This window comes from Pongo abelii, chromosome 4 (genome assembly GCF_028885655.2).
Source record: "Pongo abelii isolate AG06213 chromosome 4, NHGRI_mPonAbe1-v2.0_pri, whole genome shotgun sequence".
Taxonomy (NCBI): domain Eukaryota; kingdom Metazoa; phylum Chordata; class Mammalia; order Primates; family Hominidae; genus Pongo; species Pongo abelii.
Window position 1 is genome coordinate 184,706,751 of NC_071989.2, and position 22,852 is coordinate 184,729,602.

The following is a 22,852-nucleotide window of genomic DNA, read 5'->3' on the forward strand; positions in this document are numbered from 1 at the left end:
TGTCTGACACATAATAGGTGTTCTGCAAATGGTGCTAACTAGTAGTTAGTAGTGGTATTTTATTTGTATTCTATAGAATGTCATCTATTAATTTATTAACTATACAAAAATCAAATAATTGTATTTCTGGAGTGGAGAATCTGGTAATTCAAACAGATTTGAAAAACAGATATTTGCTTATCTCAATTCAACAAGACTTTTCTGGGCTCCTCTGGGTGTGACAGGCCCTTGGAATTTAGAATAAGCCTCCAGGTTTTTCCATGCTTCCCCCTGCAAACACACACACACATTTAAGCAAACAGTCACCATCACCAAAGGTGGTTCCCTCCAATTGTGTAGGCGCTTTCGGGAGCTGAGTTAAACAGACATTCCACGCTGGGCCCTGGGCACATAAAAAGAAGTCGTGCCAAATCTTGGCTCTGGAGGCTTGGAGCCTAGTGCTGGGCATCAGTGAGTCTTGAATGAGCTTTTTCTCCAGAAACCAGTGTCCACCCCCGCCTTAGGCTCCCTGCCCAGAGCACAAGGCTGCCAGCCCATCTGTGTCCTTGAGAACATGCTGGGCTCCTGACCCAGGCAGCAGCTGGTCCACTACCTGCTGCCCCCAACCTGGCACCTATCCAATTCTGAGACAGCACAGAGAGAGAGAATCTGAGAGCTGGAAAGGAACATGGAACTCACCCAGGGCATGGAATGTGCAACTCACTGGGCCCAGAGCCAGAAAAGGGTTTGATTTTTATTGAGCTTGGCCCTTTACCAGCTGTGTGGGTTGAAGCAGTCACTTTTCACTCAGCCTCAGTTTTCTTATCTGTAAAAGAGGGATAATAAATGTCTACCTCATGGGATTATCATAAGGATTGTAGATGACAGATACCCATCTAATGGCATGTTAAGCAAAAAACTAAACTAAACTAAAAATCAATGAAGTGGGTATTTATTGGTCCAAAGTGTTACTGAAAAGTTTAAGAGCAGATATAATTTCAGACACACCTGAAACTACATGCTTAAACATCATCAGAAATCTCTCTCTCTCTCTCTCTCTCTCTGTCTCAGTTGGCTCTATTTTCTTATAAGCCTTCAAATATTGTTTGAATATTTGCCCCCCACCACCCAATCTCATGTTGAAATTTGATTCCTAAAGTTGGAGGTGGGGCCTAGTGGCAGGTGTTTAGGTCATTAGGGTAGATCCCCCATGAATGGCTCAGTGTCATCCCCATGATAATGAATAAGTTCTTACTCTATTAGTTCACATGAGAGCTTGGTGCTTAAAAGAGCCTGGCACCTTTCCCCTCTCTCTCTTGCTTCCTCCTCTCTCACCATGTGACATGCCTGCTCCCCCTTCATCTTCCACCATGATTAGAAGCTTCCTGAGGCCCTCATCAGAAGCAGATGCTGGTGCCATGCTTCTTGTACAGCCTGAAGAACCGTGAGTCAAATAAACCTCTTTCTTTTAAATTACTCAGCCTCAGATATTCCTTTATAGCAACACAAAATGGACTAAAAAACCTTCCCTTCAGGGTGACAAACTGGCCTCCAGCAGCACTAAGCTTTCTCTAATGGAGAAAGAGTGCTTCTCTCCCAATAGTCTTAAGACTGGCCCTCATTAGCTCTGATTGGATCACTTTTGGTTATATATTCACTCCTCCACTTATCACTGTGCCCAGGGAGATATCATATTATCCTTGGCCAACATTGGGTCATATGTGCATGTCTAGAATCCTGAGTTCCAAATTGGCTCTACTCTACCCAAATAATGGACTGATAGCGGAGAAAGGAGTATTCAAAGAAAATCAAGATGCTCTTATAGATTAAAGGGGGAACGGATACTGGGCATGGCAAGACAGCAGACATCATGTCAAGAAAGCAGACATCAATAAACACGAGAAGGGGTTAATTTTCAACCAATGCTATTATCTTCATCAATATCATCATCATTATTATCATTGTTATCATAATTAACGTCATTGTCACCATCATCATCACAGGTGAATAATACATTGTAACTGTATGTTCCTGTGATCTACTGCTTCCCATGCAGCCTCTTCTACATCCATTCTTTACCTAGAAGAGTAGTCTGTTGTCACTCAAGCAGGGTTTCTAAGAGCCTGAGGCTCCCCTTCTTGTCTTCCCCCTAAAACTGTCCAGCCCTGCATCCATCCTTTCTCTGTGTTCTGAGATGGATCTACTCCAGGCATGGTCTCTGCTCTCCCCAGCATCAGGCTCTAACCTTTACTCTCCTCTTCTCCTCATAGCTGTGGCCTCCTGACCACCACTCTTTGCAGACCCAGTTCCGCTCCAATCATGGACAAAAGCAGGAGGGTTGAAAGAACACCAGCCCCATTCTCTAAGGCTCATCACACACTGTACCACACTTCTGGTCCTGAAATTGGGACCTTTTCTCATCACTAGAATGTATCCTTGGCCCTATATGGGTACCCATATTGAGTATGTATTAACAAACTTTTGGTTGAAAATAACAGAGAACCTCATTTAAACTGACTAAAAAATAAAAGGAATTAATTGGCTGATGGGCATAAAACCTCAGAAGTAGTTCAGTTCAGGTAGAGCTAGATCCAGCAGCAGCTCAATGACATCACCAAGGATCTAATTTCTTTCTCTCTGTTAGCTCTGTCTTTTTCAGGGTTGCCCTCATCTTAAGGCTATTTCCTTAGTATTTCCAAGATAGTTTCAAGTGCATTCTAAGGCTATATGTTTCCAATTTTCTATCCCGGAGGAAAGAATAGCTCTTTATACTAGAATTCTTAGCATAATTTGAACAGATTCACTCTTACTAGACCAGCTTAGGTCCCACCTTTGGTTGGTTCAAGAGAACCATGGTGGGGTTAATTCCAAATAAACCACATGTTGTAAAATGGGGAAGAGATAGTTCCAAGGAAATGTGGGATCCTACAATAAAGTAAGGGGGAAGATTCCTGGCCAACAGTCAAAAGATGTCCATTATCAGAATTTTGAAGGAATTATGCTCAAATTGTACCTGGAAGTGAGCCAAAATTTGTCTGGATTCTCAGAGACATTCAGCTCTCTCTTTTTACCTAACCTCTCTTTTGGAATTGGGAGGTGATTCATTGAAATTATTCATCTTGAGTCTGGGTAAGAAGTATATTGGAGTTCTTTGTACTATTCTTGCAAATTTTCTGTCTTCCAATTAAAATAACTTGTTAAAGTAATATGGTAGTGCATAATCACCATTTTTCCCCCTTAACCATAGGTAAGATACACGTCATATTGATATTTGCCTCACTTTTGCTTCAGGAATGATGGAAGAATTTCAGGGGAGAATTCACCCAACTTGACTGGGATACTGGGAGCACTGATCTGGAAAGGAACTTTTGAGCTTTAGGTGGCTGAGTGTCCATAAAGTAACACACATACCAAAGTCTTCCAAACAAAGATTAAGGGATGGGACCTCTCAAATAAACTCCTCCAAATTGGGAACAAATGTTACAGTATCAGGATCACATCACCTGTCCCAGTTACCCTATTGCTCAACATGGGATGTGGGTTATCAGGGTGAAGTTCTTTTAGCAATTATCCTTGTTTGCCTCATTATGTAAGGAGGGGAAATAACTTACCTGTTTAAGTAACTGGCCTTTAAATTAAGAGCAATAGTACTCAAAGAACTGTACCCAATGCATTGCACCCGAGGAGCCTCATCCACAGCTAAACCTGATTTAGATGACAAGACTCTAGATCTTGAGCCTGCTCCTAATGACATAATAGATGGGACTTGGGGGAAGCATTAGTAGAAGTGAGTATATTTTGCATATGGGAAAAACATAAATAACTTATGGCCAGATGGTGAACCATAGTTATTTTAAAACATGGCCCCCAATTTTTTTACATCCTTCTCATAGAGAAGTAGAATCCATTTCCCTTGAATCAGTGATTGGTTGACAAATAGGGTAGGGAAAAAGACACTATTTGATTTTTTGTGTGTGTTATTTCATGTACTTATTCATTCATGACAAGAACACTTAAAAATCTACTCTCTTAGCAATTTTCCAGTATACAATTCATTATTCCTAACTATAGTCACTATGTTGTACAGTAGATCTCTTGAGCTCACCCTTTTGTTCATTATTTGACCTTTGGGGCTGGATAAGAAAAAGCCATGTGACTCAGCCTGGTTTCCTTGAGATGCTCATTCTTGGGATCCAGACAAGGGGAAGGATGTCCAGCCTGTGGAGAGGTCTACAGGGAGAGGCTTAAGCTAGAGAGAAACAAGGGCACCCTCCCTTCTCAGCTCCTACTGGGCTCCCGACTGAGAGTCAACACCTACTTGCCCACCGTGCAAGTGAGCAATTCTGCAAGTGGGCCCTCTAGTCCTATCAAGCATCCCCATGTGGAGTAGAGACTACACTTCTCTGCCAGCCCCTGCCTAAATGGCAGATTTGTGAGCTAAAAAGATAACTCTTGTTTTTTCAAGCCACTAAGTTTTGGGATGGTTTATTATGTAGCCAAAGTAACTGGAACACCACGCAAATGAATGCAAAAGCACTTCAGAGAGAATACTTGTGATCTCAAAGTATTAAGAGATACCCTTGTGAAAAATTTTAAAGTCCATGAATATTTGTGCAAGAAATGATTCTCTTGATAAGTATACTGGAAAAACCGAATGAAACATATAGGCAGTAGTAATGAGCTGCCCAACAACTTTACTGGAAAAAAATATACACTCTCAAGATCATCAACATTTGATTCAATTCTTGTTTGTCCTTAAAATCAGCTCATAGTTTCAATTATGACCTATGATTTGTTAAATATAGGATATCATTACTTTATTTCATATTTTTAACTGTTGACAAAGCCCAAGTCAAATCTATGAACCTGCCTTTATGCCAAAATTTTAATCCCTACTCAAAGTGGTTTGTATTGAGTGGGAACTTTTTTCTGGTTCCCAGTTATTCTTAGGAAACTTTATTAGTCAGGGTTCTCCAGAGAGACAGAACATATTTATATATAAGTGTGTGTATAAATGTGTGTATGTATATATATACATATATATATAGGTTCTGTTTCTCTGGAAACCACACACACATATATATTCATATATATGAAGAGATTTATTATAAGGTTTTGGCTCACACAATTATGAAGGCTGAGAAGTCCCACTATCTGCCATCTGCAAGCTAGAGACCCAGGAAAGCTGGTGGTGTAGTTTGAATGCCTGAGAACCAGAAAACTGATGGCATAGATTTGAGTCAGGTCTGAAGGCCTGAGAACTGGAGGGCAGAAGGCAGGAGAAGATTGATGCCTGAGCTCAAGCAGTCAGGCAGAGTTAATTTGCTCCTCCTCCCCTTTCTCATTCTATTCAGGTCTTCAATGGATGGGTGATGCCCACACATATTGGGGAGGCCATCTGCTTTACTTGGTCAACCAATTCAAATGCTAATCACTTCCAGAAACATCTTCACAGACACACCCAGAAATAATGTTTAACCATTTACCTGGGCATCCTAAGGTCCAGTCAAGCTGATGCATAAAATTAGCCATACCAGAAACCAGTAACCTCTTCTATATGCCTGGAACACAACCTGTTATTGTGTCTTTGGCTGTGGTATTTTGCCGGCCAGACTTGCTTTTTCCTAGTACCAGAGGAGGAGGATGTTCACCAATCTCTCAGGATCCTCTTTCAGCCCCAGCTTGCCTGTCCTTCAGCAAATGCCCAGCCCCTGCTTGCACTCACTGAGAAAGAGCATCAAAGATGGCTGCCTCACTCCAACGCTCCAGGTGCACTCTACTCCCCCATCCTGCCTCCCACTTGTCTCCACCTCCTTAGTTCATCTTTCTTCATCCTCTTCCCTTGTGTTATCTTTGGCTTTCCTCTCCATTCTATATGTGTACTTGGATTATATCAGCCTCATCCAGGAAATAACCCAGACCAATTCTATCCAGTGCCCAATGCCACAGCGCAATGCTGAAATTTCTGCCAGATGGGTCCCAATTGTCACAAAAAGAAGCAAGCAGCAATTAACAATGCCATAGTCAAGGGAAGCTGATACAAGTTGAACATCCTTTATCTGAGAATCTTGGGACCAGAAGTGTTTCAGGCTTTTTTGGACTTTGGAATGTTTACTTTATACTTATCAGCTGAGCATTCCTAATTTGAAAATCTAAAGTCTGAAATGCTTCAATGAGTTTTTTGTTTTCTCAAGAAGTTTCAGATTTTGAAGCATTTTTTAATTTCAAGTTTTTGGACTTAGAATGCTCAATCTGTATTGAAAAATTTCACACTGCCTTGGGGATGGGTCTTGGTGCAGGAAGTTTATAGATACAACTTCACATTAGGAAATTCGAAATCCAAACTTTTTTTAAACCAAACTTTGGGGCCCCAGAACCCACTATATAGCAGTTAGAACTCATTATATTGAAGGTATCAAAAAACCCAACTCGAAATGTTAAAAAATAAACGAAATTAGGCAACTGATAGAATTGCAAAAGACAGAAGTAGACGTAGCTTCAGGTAAGGCTTGATCCAGACACTCAATGATGCCACCAAGAATTCAGTACCCTCATCCTAAAGGTCTCATCCTAAAGCTGGCTCCCCTCCTGATCATAGGATCATCTGTCAATATCTCCACACAAGTCCACTCCCCAGTGACTCAATAAAAGTGTCAGAGTTGAGTCTTATTGTCTTGGTTGGCTGATTTGGACGATATGTCATTGGTTAATCCGTATGTAATCTCTGTGGTCAAAAGGATGAGAGATACTGGTTGGTTTCAGTTAATTGGGTGTACCCTCTGGGAATGGAGTCAATAATAGCTAACCTACATGGATGAGAAATGCAAGATACTCTTAGGAGGGGGGAAATGAATGCTAGAAGGCTAGAAATTGACCCCAAACTGCAAGCTCCACATGTTTCCTGGATAGAGAACACATTAAAATATTTAACTGACCTCAAAATGGTCATAATAATGCATGTTTGCACAACTCTTTAAAATATACATATATATACTTTAATTTTTAGAGCAGTTTTAGGTTCACAGCAAAATTGAGTGGAGATACAGAGATATCCCACATACCCTCTGCACCTGCACATGCATTGCCTACCAACTTATCAATATTCCCCACCAGAGGGTACATTTGTTGCATTTGATGAGCCTACATTGACACATCATTATCACCCAAAGCCCATAGTTTACATTTGGGTTTACTCAGTGTTGCACATTCTGTGGATTTAGACAAATGTATGATGACAAGTATACACCACTGTAGTATCATACAGAGTAGTTTCACTGCCCTAAAAATCCTCTGTGTTCCACTGATTCATTCCTCTCTACCCCAACCCCTGGCAACCACTGATCTTTTTACTGTCTCCATAGTTTTGCCTTTTCCAGAATGTCATATAGTTGGAATTATACAATATGTAGGCTTTTCAGACTGGCTTCTTTCACTTAGCATGCATTTAAGTTTCCTTCATGTCTATTCATGGCTTGACAGCCCATTTCCTTTTAGCACTGAATAATGTTCATTGTCTGGATGTTCCACAGTTTATTTATCCATTCACCTACTGAAGGACATCTTGGCTGCTTCCAAGTTTTTGCAAAATCATGAATAAAGCTGCTATAAACATCTGTGTTCAGGTTTTTGTATGAACATAAGTTTTCATGCACACTTTTGAACAGTTCCTTTTCATCCATTACTTCTTTGGAGCCCCACATTTTCTCTGAAAGGTAGATACTAGTAACTCCAATGTCTAGATTACCAAACTGAGGTTCTGGCCAAGACCACATAACAGATCAGTGACAGAGATGAGACTTGAACTCTTAAGGTCTATATTTTTTTCCTGGCCTTGTCATTGACTTCCTGGAAGATGAGTTTCTAGAAAACCAAACTCAAAGCTGCCCCCAAATGGCAAAACACAGACCGAGCCCAAGTTCTTCATCCCCTACTCAGTACACATACATGCCCACCAGGACAGCCTGTTTCATACTGCCCTTGGTTCTGGGCACCCTGAATTCCATCATTGGTGAGTCTGGCTGATGGCATGACCCACCCTCAGGCCCCCTGATAGTACTGTTATTTTCCACTAGGCAGATTCCCTGGCTGTATCCAAACCAACTCCAACCAGACTCTAAGTCCCTTGCCTCCCTCCTTCCCTCTGTTCTTGCCTTTCATCATCCAGTGTTTATTGAATACCGCCTAAGACCTAGTGTCCTTATCATAGCATTTTAGCTCCCTCACTTCCATTCCTCTGACCTCTCCCTCCAACCACTTTCCCCTCATTCACTCTACTCCAGCCACCTACACTCTTCACAGTTCCACAGATGTGCGGGGCACACTCCACCTGGTTCCTGCTTCTTATCCACAGGGCTTATTCTCTCATTTCTTTCAATTTTCTACTTAAATATCACCTTTTAAGCAAGGTCTTCTCTGACCCCCCAGGAAAAAAAAAATCAACATCTCCAGTACTTCTAGCACCATCTCTGTTTTAACTTTTTTTAAATTTGTGTGATAACAATTATCACAACAAATGTCTTACATATTTATGGATTTATTATATGTCTCCCTGTTCCATGAGAAGATGAAATTTTCAAAGACAGAGATTTTCGGTTTTATCCATTGATGAATTCTAAGCATCTAGAACTATTCTTGGCCCCCTAGGGTACTCAGCAAATATTTGTTGAAATAATGAATCCTATCAAGACTGTCATCTAATGACTCTCTTCCAGACAGGGGTGACACCAGCCCAAGGACTCTCCAATGTCAGGAGACCCAGATGAGACTCTCCAAGAGCTAACCTTGAAGCCCCTTTTACTTTTTTCTTTTGTTTTAAGAGACAGGGTCTTGATCTGTCCCCCAGGCTGGATGCAGTGGCACAATCACAGCTCACTACAACTTTGAACCCTGGGCTCAAGCAATTCTCCAAGCTCAGCCTTCCAAGTAGTTAGGACTACAGGCATGCATCAAATATATATATGTATATTTTCTAGAGATGAGGTCTCACTATGTTGTCCAGACTGGTCTTAAACTCCTGACTTAAAGTGATTCTCCCACCTCGGCCCCCCCAAAGCACTGGGATTGTAGGTGTAAGCTACCACTCCCAGCCTACCTCTCACTCTTGGGGTGCTCCTCTCCCTCCCCATGACAGTGATGGGATGGCGTGATACCCAGCACTCCACTAATTCCAAAGAAATCCCCTCTCCTTCTCTCTTTAACTTCAACTTTGTATGCCCTCAAGCCTGGTCAAAATTGTTTCAAAATCAATTAGTATATCCTTCATTGGTAGACTGGCACCTCACTTTGCCTGAGGCTGCTTGGCATATACATTTGATTTCTGGTCGCCGTGGCTTCAGCTGACATTGAAACATAAACAGTCCACTAACACCCTGCTACACATACATCATATCACTGAATGTTCACAAGGACCATGCAACACAAATCTCCTTGTCTCTATTTTACAGATAGGGAAACTGAGGCTCAGAGAGCTATTACTCTCTCAACTGGATAAATGATCACAAAGTACTTGTCTCTCAGTTGAGAGAGCTATGGATATTATGGTCCTCCGGCCCCTCAACGCCACTCCTAGACCGTGAGTCAGGGTCTGATTGTCTTCTGTTTTCACTGTAGCGTAGGGCTCTGCCTCCCACCCAGTCCTTAGAACATCCCCTACTCCCAGCCAGGCAGAGCCCAGAGAGGCTGCAGACACTGATCAGCAGACCTCTTATCCACTGCTGCAATAAGCAGCTTGGAAAGGAGATAAATGGATGTAATTATTGGCTTCAAATGAGGTTTAGGGATTATCTGTGGATTTTCTTTATCCTTGTGGCAGACACAGTGGAGGAGGGAGGGGCTGTGATTTCAGAACCCAGAGGAGGGGACCAAGCACCTTCGTGACTTGAATTGTACCAAAGCTTGAGAGTCAGATGAATTTTGGCATGAATTCAAGCTCTGTGACCTTGGGTACATCACTTCACCTCTCTGAACCTGCTACCTTCCTCTCCACAAGGAGTGGAGACATGCTAAGAATGTTCTTCTTTCTCATCAGAAGAGGACCACTCACTCAAGTACTGGTTTGAAGGAGCTTACATACAACCGTAAAACTACATTAATTACCTCTGGGCATCTTATCTCCTATTGCAACTCCTCAGCAACATCTTGAAAGAGCAAACTGAAATTACTATATACAACACTAACAATAATGATAGCAGCCTACATATACTGAGCTCTTCTTAAATGCAAGCACTTGATAGTCATATTACCATTTAATCCTCTCAATAATGCTAAGAAGTAGTTTTATTTTATTCCCATTTTACAGAGAGGAAACTGAGTTCCATCTGGCTTGCCCAGTGTCACAAAGTTGATGAGGGGTAAGACCACGCCTAGAACTCAGGGTTAGGTCCCCCAAAGCCAATATTTAAACCACTTGCTAAATGCCTCCATTGCATGTGCCATGATTTCAATAGCATATTCTGAAATGGGTTTGAACCAGCTTCATTAGAGTAATTTTATGTAATCCAACTACTTTTGTGGGCACTAGCTATACTTGTCTCTCTGAGTCGTCATTTCTTCATCTGCTAACTGGGGGTGATAACGCCTTCTCTCATATGGCTGTTTTGAGGATTGAATGAGATGTAATAAACATTTAAGAAGTATCAGTTTTCCTTCTTGTTACCTCAAAAAAATTAATATAAATTGATTTGCTGAAATTATAACAACTGGGGTTTAGGAATATCAATAACAATAGGAAAATAAGTCAGGTGCAAAATTGATGATGTTGGAAATTGTCTACCTACCCAGTCGTGTGTCGCACAATGCTAGAATTTTTGAGATGCTGTTTATTGCATTGACACTAGAGCTACATGACATGGAAATTAGAGTGGAAAAAGTGTCATTCTCACTAATTCAACAAACAAGCATTGAGCTACTTTTGCCAGCACTGTGGGTGCTATGGTCTGTATGTGTCCTCAAAATACACATGCTGGAAACTTAATCCTCAGTGCACTAGCACTGGGAGGTGGGGCCTTTGGGGAAGGTTTTTAGGTCATGAGGCCTTGCCCTCATGAACAGATTAAAGCCACTATAAAAAGGGCTTGTGGGAGTGAGTTCTGTCTTTTCTGCTCTTCTTCCATGTGAGAATAGAATTCATCCCTTTTGTCCTTCCACCTTCTGCCATGTGAGGGCACAGCAAGGAGGCCCTCACCAGATGCTGGTGCCTTGTTCTTGCACTTCCCAGCCTCCAAAACTATGAGAAAATAAACTTCTGTTCTTTATAAGTTACTCAGTCTCGTGTATTTTGTTGTAGCAACACAAAACAGACTAAGACCCAATGTCCTTATCATAGCATTTTACCATTTTAGCTATGGGTTCAGAGATAAACAAAACAGATATGGTCCTTGCTCTCATGCACATTACATTCTAGTGAAAGAAACAGAAAATAAACATAAATAAGATGTTTCAAGGAGTAGCGTGTGTTATCAAAAATAAAACAAGGTAATCATATAGTGTAACTTGGGGCAAGAAGAGGCTATTTTAGAGAGCAAGCAGTTCAACTTTCTCTGAGAAATAAACATTGACACAAAGGCCTGAATACTGAAGAATAGGCACTCCTGGAAGGAGCTAAGGCCCAGAGCCGAGAATGAAAGGTATGTGTTCAAGGTACACAAAGCAACTGCAGCTAGTGTGGAGTGAGCATCAGGGTAACTGATGGAATAACAAAATAAAAAAAAACAGGTGGCACCAAATTATGCAAAACCTTGAAGGCCATTGTATAAAGTTTGGATTTCATTCTAAGTTCAACAGGAAAAATACCATTAGAAATTTTTAGCGGCTGGGTGCGGTGGCTCACACCTGTAATCCCAGCACTTTGGGAGGCCGAGGCAGGTGGATCACAAGGTCAGAAGATCAAGACCATCCTGGCTAACATGGTGAAACCCCATCTCTACTAAAATACAAAAATTAGCCAGGCATGGTGGCGTGTGCCTGTAGTCCCAGCTGCTGGGGAGGCTGAGGCAGTAGAATGGCGTGAACCCGGGAGGCGGAGCTTGCAGTGAGCCAAGATCACGCCACTGCTCTTTCAGTCCAGGTGACAGAGTGAGACTCTGTCTCAAAAAAAAAAAAAAAAAAAAAGAAAAGAAAAGAAATTTTTATCAAGAGGCTAGTAACTTGATCTGTTTCATACAAGCCACATTGGACCCACACAAATATAGTGCTAATTATTTGGATATGCTTTGTCTCTGCCAAAACTCATGATAAAATTTGATCCCCAATGTGATTGTGTTGGAAGGTGGGGCCTAGTGCGAGGTGTTTGGGTCATGGGGGAGGATCCCTCTCGAATAGATTAATGTCCTCCCACGGGGGTGAGTGAGTTCCTACTCTCACAGGAATGGATTAGTTCCCCTAGAGACTGGGTTGTTAAAAAAGAGTCTGGCTTCCTTGGCTTTGCTCTCTCGTCTCCTCTCTTACCATATGACCTCTTTGCAATGCACACTCTCCTTCCACTTTATGCCATGAATTGAAGCAGCATGAGGTCCTCACCAGAGGCAGCTGCCCAAGCTTGGACTTTTCATCCACCAGAATTGTGGGCCAAATAAGCCACTTTTCTCTATAAATTACCCAGCCTCAGATATTCTGTTACAGCAACACAAAATGGATTAAAACATGTGGGTACTTGATTTATAACAAAGATAGTACACAGAGCAGAAATGGGAAATAGTCTTTCTTTCAATAAATGGTGCTGTATCAATAGGGTAATGATATGGGTTAAAAAATCATAACCAATACTTTATACCATATACTAAAATAAATTCAATGTGGACTACAAATATAAATATAAAAAGTAAAACAATAAAGATTCTATAAGATAACAAAGAGAATATTTTCATAATCTGGGACAGGCAAAAATTAAACAGAACACAAAAACTGCTTTAAAATAGATAAATTAAACTTTAATAAATTAGAGACTTTTGGTTATCAAAAGACACCACCAAAAGAGGGAAAGTAACAAACCACCTGATGAGAGAAGATATTTACAATACATACAATCTCAAAGTATCCCTACCCAGAATAGATATAAAAGTCCTACTAATCAAGAAAAAATATATATATCACAATAGAAAAGTTGACAAAAGTCATTAACAGGTACTTTACAAAAGAAGGTTTTCAAATAATCATTAAATATGTGAAAAATTACTCCATTAGTCATTAGGTAAATTAAAATTAGAACCACTAAATATCATAAAATGGCTAAAATTAAAAACAGACTGACAATACCAAGTGTTGGTGAGGCAATGGAGCAACTAGAACTCTCATGCACAGCATACAGGATTAAAACTGGTATTCCCTTGGCTGGGCGTGGTGGCTCACACCTGTAATCCTAGCACTTTGGGAGGCCAAGACAGGCAGATTGCCTGAGCTCAGGAGTTCGAGACCAGCCTGGGCAACATGATGAAACCCCATCTCTACTAAAAATACAAAAAATTAGCTGGGCCTGGTGGCGGGTGCCTAAAGTCCCAGCTACTCAGGAGGCTGAGGCACAAGAATCACTTGAACCTGGGAGGCAGAGGTTGCAGTGAGCTGAGATCATGCCACTGCACACCGCACTCCAGCCTAGGCAACAGGGCGAGACTCTATCTCAAAAAAGAAAAAAACAAACAACTGGTATCTCCACTTTGGGGAACTGTTTGGGAGTATGCACTAAAGCTAAGTATATGCATACCTTACCCAGAAATTCCACTTCTGGGAAAATAACTGACCAAAATGCTTGCATATATGTACCAAAAGATTTACACAAAACTTGGAAGCAATGAAAAACTCCATCAACAAACTGAGGTGTATTCATATAGTGAAATACTACACAGCATGAAAAATAACATTGCTGACACAGGCAACAACATGGATGAATCTCAAAAACATAATATTGAGCAAAAGAAAAAAGCCAAATTCAAAAGCGCATATACTGTCTAGTTTTTTTGTTTGTTTTTTGTTTGTTTGTTTGAGACAGAGTCTCACTCTGTCGTGCAGGCTGGAGTGCAATGGCATGATCTCGGCTCACTGCAACCTCTGCCTCCCAGGTTGAAGTGATTCTCCTGCCTCAGCCTCCTGAGTAGCTGGGACTACAGGCATGCACCACCACGCCCAGCTAGTTTTTTTGTATTTTTAGTAGAGACGGGGTTTCACCATGTTAGCCAGGCTGGTCTTAAACTCCTGACCTTAGGCAATCCACCTGCCTCGGCCTCCCAATGTGCTGGGATTACAGGCGTGAGCCACCGTGCCCTGCCTGTACAGTTCCATTTTATGAAGTTTAAAAACTGGTGAAATTGTAGGGTCAGAAGTCAGAATTGTGCTTTCCTTTGAGAGGGGATAACAGGGATATCAAATTGGGGGCTATCATGTTCTGTTTCATTATCTGGGTGTTGGTTACACAGTTGTGTTCACTTTGTGATAATTAATCAAGATGTTCACATAATCTGTGTTCTTCTCTGTATGGGATATATATTTTACAAATTATTTGGGGGAGCAAGAAAGCAACCAGAGAGACCAGGTAAGAGGATGTTGTAGTTGTCCAGGCAGGAAATGATGGTGATGAGAACTATAGGGGATGTGATGGGGAAGGGGAGAAGTGGACTAATTTAGGATATGCTTTGGTAAAAGAACCTAAATGACTTGTTGATGGATTGGATGTGAAGGAAAAGGAATAATTCAACAGTGGACTCTGGGTTTATGACCCCAGCAGCTGGACATATGGTGGAGCGACTGTTCCAAATGAGGAAGATCAGGAGAGGAAGTAGCACCATTTGGAAGTGTTCATACATTCATTTATTTATTTCCTCCAGCAACCTTCCTTGACAGGTATTTTGATCCCCACCGTACAGAAGAGGAAACTGAGGCTTGAAGAAATGGAATTGTTTTGTCCAGGGTTGAACAGGTCTGGCAGGAAACAGAATGAAAATGTTTTACCTTGGAGGCATTTAGATGTAGTGTTGGAGCCTGCAGAATTTTTCTTTCTTTTTTTTTTTTTTTTTTTTTTTTGAGGCAGAGTCTCGCTCTGTCATGCAGGCTAGAGTACAGTGGCACAATCTCGGCTCACTGCAACCTCCACCTCCAGGGTTAAAGCTATTCTCTTGCCTCAGCCTTCCTAGTAGCTGGGACTACAGGCGTGCACCACCACATCTGGCTAATTTTTGTATTTTTAGTAGAGACGGGGTTTCACCATCTTAGCCAGGCTGGTCTTGAACTCCTGACCTCAGGCAGTCCACCTGCCTTGGCATCCCAAAGTGCTGGGATTACAGGTGTGAGCCATGGTGCCCAGCCTTGACTTCTTTCTTACTCACCTGTGAAGTGGGGAAGAGAGTCAAACCTACCTCATTGGGTTAATATGTTTCAAGGGCTTTAAAAGTCCCTGATACAATTCAGCCCTCTGTAAGTTAGCCATTATCAGGGTCTTTGTGGACTTCCCCGAGGGATGAAGAGACAGAAGGTAGATTTTAGTTCTTGTACCAAGACTATTTAATTAGCATGGTGATTGCCCTTTAAATCAAGGAAACAAATGATGGCATATAATGTTATTGCCACGTAATAAAGTCCATCAGGACCAAAATCCAGAAGCCAAAAGACATAAAGTGCATATATACAACAGAGGAAATCCTGGCTTAGCTGGGCATTTGCTGTCTAGGTGCTAATATGCTTTTCTGTATATGGGAGAGGAAAATTGTTACAATTATTCAGCAACCATTTTGGAGAGCTAAATTCCAGCCTCCCCAAAGTGCTTGGAGATAAGGGGCAATACACTTCAACTTTCCAGAGTCCATAGTGCAGAGTTGTGCACTCCTGGATTAAGTGATACTGCTCATCCCTGCTGATGATACTGCTGAATTATTGCGGCAGCCTTTAAGCTAGACTCCCACCTGTGTCCAATTTTTTCCTCTTCAACAAATACTGAGCACCTACACTGTCTCAGGTTCTCTACTGCGTGCTAGGGGACAATAAGAACAAGCTCACAGGGATGGCGCACTATTAAAGCACTTTGCAAATTGTAAAGTATTGATTCAATGCTGTTGCTGTGGGGATGATCAGGTGGTAGTGGCAGTTGTTAAAGCAGTCGTTCAACAGTTCTCTGCTGCCTGTGGAATAGAGGCATGGCAGCCAAGTCCAAACCAATTCCTGCCTAATTTCCCATCCCCTATTCCCTACATCAGCTTTACAGTCATCCACACCGAACCTATAGCAGTCCCTTCATTTTCACACCCCAAGGCTCTTAAATATTCTATTTCCTCTATCTGACGTATTTTCCTCCTTTTGTCTGCCTGTAAAACCCCCATTTAATCCTTTACGTTCCAATTTCACCCTCCTGTAACTCCTCCTAACAGGCAGTGTTCATCCCTTCCATGAGCATTTCTCAGTAAAGGCCAAGATATATCAGAATGACCTAAAATCATCTTCAAATCCCAGGCCCATACTACTCACCAGAAGTTCAGATTCAATAGGTCTGGGGTGCATAATGATTAAGAGCTCAGGCTTCGAGTCAAAAAAACTCAGGTTAAGCCCCAGCTCAGTTGTTTACCATCTCCATGAGCTTGGCCATGTTACTTAACTTCCTTAAGACAGTTTCCTCTGTGAAAAGGGGATAGGAATAAGAAAGAATGACTAGTTGAGACAAAGTACATAAAACAGTACAGTACACTCTGGGAAGCACTCAACAAATTATCATTGTTATTGAAAAGAGTTCCATTTTATTCTGATTTTGACAGCCTATCCACTTCTTCCCCACCCTACCCCATGCCTCTCCGGGTTGAGAATCACTGCTGAGCAATTATCAAATTGTATTATAATCCAACATGTATGTGCTTGGGTCTCCTACTACCAGGAAATTCAGAAGCTATGTCATAGTTGTAGATCCCCAACATGTAGCACTGTATCAAGAACAGTGTCAGTATTTACAAGCTGCGTGACCTTGTTCAAGTCTGCCTCTTTTGGCCTCAATTGATCTGGCATAAAATGGGGAGAATAATGCTTACCAGATAAGGTTGTCAGAAATATCAAGCGAGATCTTGAATTTGAAATTACTTTAAATGATGTGTAGGGGTGAATTGCTATGCTTCTGCCATCTGGGGTGAAAAGGGGCTATGGTCCAGGTTTGTCACTTTATCTATGCCACATATCTATGTAGAGGGGCTCTCTCCTTTCTCTCCTTCCCTGTCTCATGGAGTATCAGTGTGATCCTCTTTCCTTAAACATTCATAGATGACTTGTGCCTAACAGAAGACTTTAAAATGATCTGCAAAGTGGCTCAAGCCTTTCCAAGGAGAAAGGGACTATTGGTGCATTGGTGTAAGTTCGGTTTCTCTCAGAATGCTAACCACTGAGAACATTGCAGTAAGCTTGACAGACAGGATCCTTGCTCTGGTTGAATTTGAATTCTAGTTCAGGGAAAGTGAATGATAAACAGGTAAACATATAAATAAAATAATTTCAGAGAGTAATAAGTACTACAAAAAAAAAAAAAAAAGAAGAAAAGAAAAAAACGCAACAGGTAATGTTATAGAGTGATTGGAGGAGGAAGCATTAGGTAGGTGGCCAGAGAAGGCCTCTTTGACAAGGTGACATTTGGGCTGAAATTCAAATGACAAGTATTCAGCCATATAGAGATCAAGATGATGAGGGGTCCCAAGCAAATAAAACAGCAAATAAAATTAAAAAAAAAAAACTTTCAAAACACCTTGGTACAAAATGGAGGCCATTGTAGGAGGAATTACTGAGCCGAGAGAGTGGGTCACGAGGCGGCAGGAGGGTTGGGCAGGGATGTTGTATGTGGAGCTTCGCAGTCTGTGATTCAAAAAATAGAAATCAGGCCGGGGGCGGTGGCTCATGCCTGTAATCTCCGCACTTTGGGAGGCTGAGGCGGGCGGATCACGAGGTCAGGAGATTGAGACCATCCTGGCTAACATGGTGAAACCTTATCTCTACTAAAAATACATAATATTAGCCGGGTGTGGTGGCACGCGCCTGTAGTCCCAGCTACTTTGGAGGCTGAGGCAGGAGAATCACTCGAACCTGGGAGGCAGAGGTTGCAGTGAGCTGAGATCATGCCTTGCACTCCAGCCTGGGCGACAGGGTGAGACTCCGTTTCAAAAAAAAAAAAAATAGAAATCAAATGAGCAATTTACATGAAGAAAAGGAAGTTATTTTGCCCTCTGCTTCTCATGTGTACATTTATTCAGCAGATATAACTCAACCTCTATTGTCTGCCAGTCACCATGCTAGGAGATGAAGATACAGAGAAACATAAAATATGGAACCGGTTTTTATTAGCCTGGCAACTGAGGATAGAGGTGCATGAGTAACACAATATGATGAGAAGTGTAGTGGAGGGTTGTAAAGGCTGGGGGATCCTAGAGGAGGCGGTGACTGACTGTGCCTTAGGGGCCAGGAAAATTTGCATGGAAAATGAGGATGCTTTCACTTGCAGATAAAGCATAAGTAGTAAGGAAGGGAAAAGTCTCAGCCAAAGGGAAGTGCAGGTGCTAAGGCACTGGGGTGAGCCTGTTCAGAATAAGTGGTCCTCTGTCATGATTGGCACGTAGCTTGTCTTGCTAGTGAAGGATCTCGTCAAAAAGTTAGTTTAGAGAGCTTTCTCTGGGACATGGTAAAAGACAGACTGGAATGAAGTACTAGCGGCAGTCAGGCCAGTGAGTGGAGTTGGCAACAGAGCAGGTAGGTAGACCTGCATTTGGTTACTGGTCACAGAAATGGACAGTGAGAGATATTTCAAAGTCAGGATGCCCTAGTGGCAGACCCCTAAGTCCTCGGACTTCAGGGCAGAACTGCTTGTGTGGGAACTCTCCCATGTCTCCTTGATTTCACGGCCACCTCTGCTGGCGTCCTCTCTCGTCTCCACCGCCAGCCCCCGCCTCCTTTCTCGGGAAGCTTGGGTCTCCCTGGGAGCGGGTCTGCCCTTGGGGGGAAGGTCTCTGGGCTCTGTGCCCTGCAGCTCGGCAGACATTCGAGGCGGACAGAAACGGGGCTTGGCGCCCCCCGCGTGCACGTGTGCTAGCCCAGGCAGGAGGGAGCGCCTCGGCGGAGGACTCAAGGAAGAGGGGGAGGGAGAAACGCGCCAGAACCTCGGTCCCGGGCGCCCTGGTCGGCCGCGGAGGAGCTGCAGCCTCCAACAGGTTCGTAGAACGCGCGCTCGCTCCCTGTGGCTGAGCCGCCCTCCTCCGCGGGAGCAGTTGGCGGAGAGACCCCGGCCACAGGCCCCGCGCTCGAGAGCTTCCTGAAGGCGGCTTCCTCCGGCCTCTCCCCCTCCCTAGAGCTCTCAGCCGCGGCGGCTCTTCCGGGGCGAGGCAGAGGGCGCCTCGGGCTTCTCGCTGCAGCACCACCTCGGGGACAGCTCCCGCGCCGCACGGGGTCCCTCCCGGGTCAGCACCGCAGCGGCGGACAGCGGCGGCCGGGCGGGCTCCTCTGCACCCTCCGCCCGGGTTCCGCGCGGCTGCTAAGGACCGTCCCTCGCCCCCGCGCGCCGCTCCCAACGCCAGCACCGCGGCGGCGGACAGCTCTCTCCGGCGGCACCGCGAACCGCGAACAAAGCCGCGGGTCTGGGGCCCGCAGCGCGCCTGGGGGTGGCGTGAGGCCGCATCGATCGGGGGATTTCAGCTTCTCCCAGAGCGGTGTCACCGGCGAGCTGGGCGGGGGCCTAGCACAGCCGCGCGTCTCCGGCTTGGGTCTGCCGCCCGCCGAGGCCTGGCAGTGCAATGGCGGGGCCCAGCTAAGAGTGGACAAGAGGGTAGAGGGGAAACAGGCACAGAAGGGTCCCAGCTCCGCTAGGCGGGCTGGGCCTAGGCTGAGGTCCCGGCGGGGAGGAAGGAGTGCGCCGCCCCTTCTTCCCTCCAGACCCCCACCCCATCCCAGCTCAGAATCGCGGACTTCCAAGAGCCCTGCACAGAAGCCCGCGGCTGGCAGCTGCAATCACGGACTCCGGCTGTCCCCGGAACATCCCTAGAAAGTGTGAGGCTGAGTTTCCGTAGGGGGAGGGGGCTGAGAAGCCGCGGGGAAGCCTCACGAACGGGACAGCTCCAGGCTCCCTCTCTCCCTCATGCCCCGGGTTCCGCCCCCACCTCCAGAGAAATCCCAGACCGCAGAGAAGGCAGGGGGGAGGGGGCGACCCAGACAGCAGGTTGCGAACTCGGCTTAGACCTGGGAGGTTGCAATTAGCAAGAAAAAAGGTTGAGGGCGTCTGTGAAGCCGGGAGGTTCCCAAACAGGGAAGCCAGTTCCGCGGCAGGAAAGCATACGTGGAAGAGAAACCTTTTCTCTGAGAGCTGAGGCTGGGAGGGCCCTCGGATCACGTGACACTCTAGATCACTGATTGTCTCCGCGGGAGACAAGGCCTAGGGGGCAGGGGTGATTCGCCCAAGGTCACTCAGCAATTTAGTAGCAAAGCCGGGCCTAAAACCCGGGCTCTCTAACTCCTGGGCCTGTTGCATAACATTCATAGAGAAGTCTTTTAAAATCCCAGATGCAAGGAGAATAGCAGTGTGGTTTACTTACTAGCATATGACCTTGGGCAAGTGACCTTCTGAGACTATCTTCAGCTATTAAAGAGGAATGAGAAGATTAATAATACCCACTTCGATGAGAATTTAATGAGAGAGCCATGTAATGAGCTTCGTGGCACATAGTAAATGCTCAAAAAATGGTAGATCCCATGACTGCTATTATCCTTTCTGCAAACTTGTACTGGGGACCTATTATATACCAGGCACTGGCTGTGCACTGGGGAGGCAGAGAAGTAGCTTGAGGAGGTCACAGGCCAGAAAAGAAAACAAACAGTTGCAATATGTTATGATAAGTATCGAGGTAACTGGGCTGTGGGATCTCAGAAGCAGGAGTCACGAACTGTAAGGAAAGACGAGGAAAAGGACCCCAGGCAGACAGAGCTGTGTGTCAAGGCCAAGAGATGTGAAGTCTCAGCCACCGAGGCAATGTCACTGTGCCAGAGGGTCCTCAGGATGTGGACTGAAAGATGAGAGTGGAGAGAAAGGCTGGAGCCAGTCTCCAAAGAGCCTTTTATGGATGGAATACTTCAAACATATTTAGAAAAATAGAAAGAATAGTATAATAACCCCCCACATACCCATCATTCAGCTTCAACAGTTGGCCAATTTGGTTTCATTTATACCCACACCCACTCTCATCACACACACCCACATCCACTCTCATCACATGCGCACACAGTCACACTGACTTATTTGGAAGCAAACCCAAGACATCACATCATTTCATACAGAGGAATTTTAACATCAGTACAACTTCTGCCATTCAGATACTGGACTGCCTTGGAAGTCACTAACTCAAAGCATGACCTTCCTACCTCAATTCATTCTGTACATTTCTGTCCTTTGCAGAATGTTTTGAGAAGGCACACTATAGTGATGAGCCACATGCATTAAAAGAAACTGTTTCAGAAATAAACAAGGGATACATCAACGCTCAACAGGTTTTACCATGCCGGAATTGTTCATGTCCACTACCTACACCGGGCTTTAGACCAATAACTAAAGACAAATCAAACCCCACAGAGAAAAAGCAAGAGCTTCCCTTTCAAAGTAATCTGAATCGTGAGCTCCTAAGGCTAGAAAGCTTAGCATTATGGAAATCATTGATTTGGAAATCATCGCGCCCAATAGCCACATTTTACAAATGAGGAAGAGAGGGGTAAAAAATGGGGAGAAATTGGCCCAAAGTTCCATGGTGCAGAGACCAGAACCAAGATCTTTGAACTCATAAACTTAAGATCCCATTTTCTTCTCTAGCTCAAAGAGGCTGGAAGGCGGAAAAGGAAGCGGGGCAAGAAATACACTTCTTGGTTCTCAAGAAGATGGCAATGTATGACAGTTGGTCTTGATCTTTGAGATCCCTTTGCAAATTTCATATATATATATATATATTTAGTGTAATCACAGCTTACTGTATCCTCAAACTCCTGGGCTTAAGGGGTCCTCCCTTCTCAGCCTCCCAAGTGGCTAGGACTACAGGCATGCACCACCATGCCCAGCTATTTTTTTAATTTTTTTTTTTTTTTTGTAGAAATGGAGTCTCACTATGTTGCCCAGGCTGGTCTCAAACTCTTGGGCTCAAGTGATCCTCTTGTCTCACCTCCCTAAATGCTGCTGGGATTAACGGCATGAACCATCCCACCCAGCCCCTTCCATATACTTTCTAAGTAAGTTGATCTTGGCGGCACCTTCTTTCTGGCTGCTGTGCTAATCTCCCAGCTGGCCCCTTAGTTCTCATTAGCAAAAGGCTGCACAGTCAGAAGCCCAGATCTAATTTTTGTGGATTTTTGCCAGCCCTGCCTGCCTTAACCAGATGCATATGAGGCCTTCCTTTTCCGATTTACCCTGAATTTGGCTGCACACCTAGCTCAGTTACAGACCTCAGCTCCTTGGAGGTGCTAAATGAGTAGTGTTTGGCTCAGGCCCTGGAAGGACTCAGAGCTCTTGTGCCTTTTGGGAACATAAATTCTCCCCATTACTGATGAAATGTGATGGCCATGATGGGTATGTGTGTCCTGACTGGGCTCTGGGGCTCTGATTCTGCAAGTCAGCCTTTCCACTTTTCAAGGAAGCCCCTGACTATCAAATGGGGAGGGCAGTGTCTCACAAGTTTCCCCGTCTTAGGTAGATAATTGAGAGCACATGCAAAGAGCTCTTAGCATCCTTGGTGAAAGGAATTCAGCCATTAAAAGCCAATAAAAGCCAATAAAAGTCCCCTTGAACCCAGGGGGCAGAGGGTGCAGTGAGCTGAGATCATGCCACTGCACTCCAGCCTGGGCAACAAAGCAAGACTCTGTCTCCAGAAAAAAAAAAAAAAAAAAAAGTGCCTTGGTCTGGGAGTGT

General features: G+C 44.0%; 1 protein-coding gene across 4 annotated transcripts in view; it reads left to right on the forward strand.

The window, feature by feature from the left end:
* Positions 1-18,474: 18,474 nt before the first annotated feature.
* CPLX2 (complexin 2) overlaps positions 18,475-22,852 on the forward strand; it is an 82,927-nt gene continuing 78,549 nt past the window's right edge. For 3 of the 4 annotated variants that reach the window (XM_063724411.1, XM_054556264.2, XM_009241302.3), the window contains exon 1: positions 18,720-19,127. The gene's annotated coding sequence lies outside the window, so the exon portion shown is untranslated. Of the gene's footprint in view, positions 18,670-18,719; positions 19,128-22,852 lie in introns of those variants that run through there. The other variant, XM_063724410.1, reaches the window with a different exon arrangement.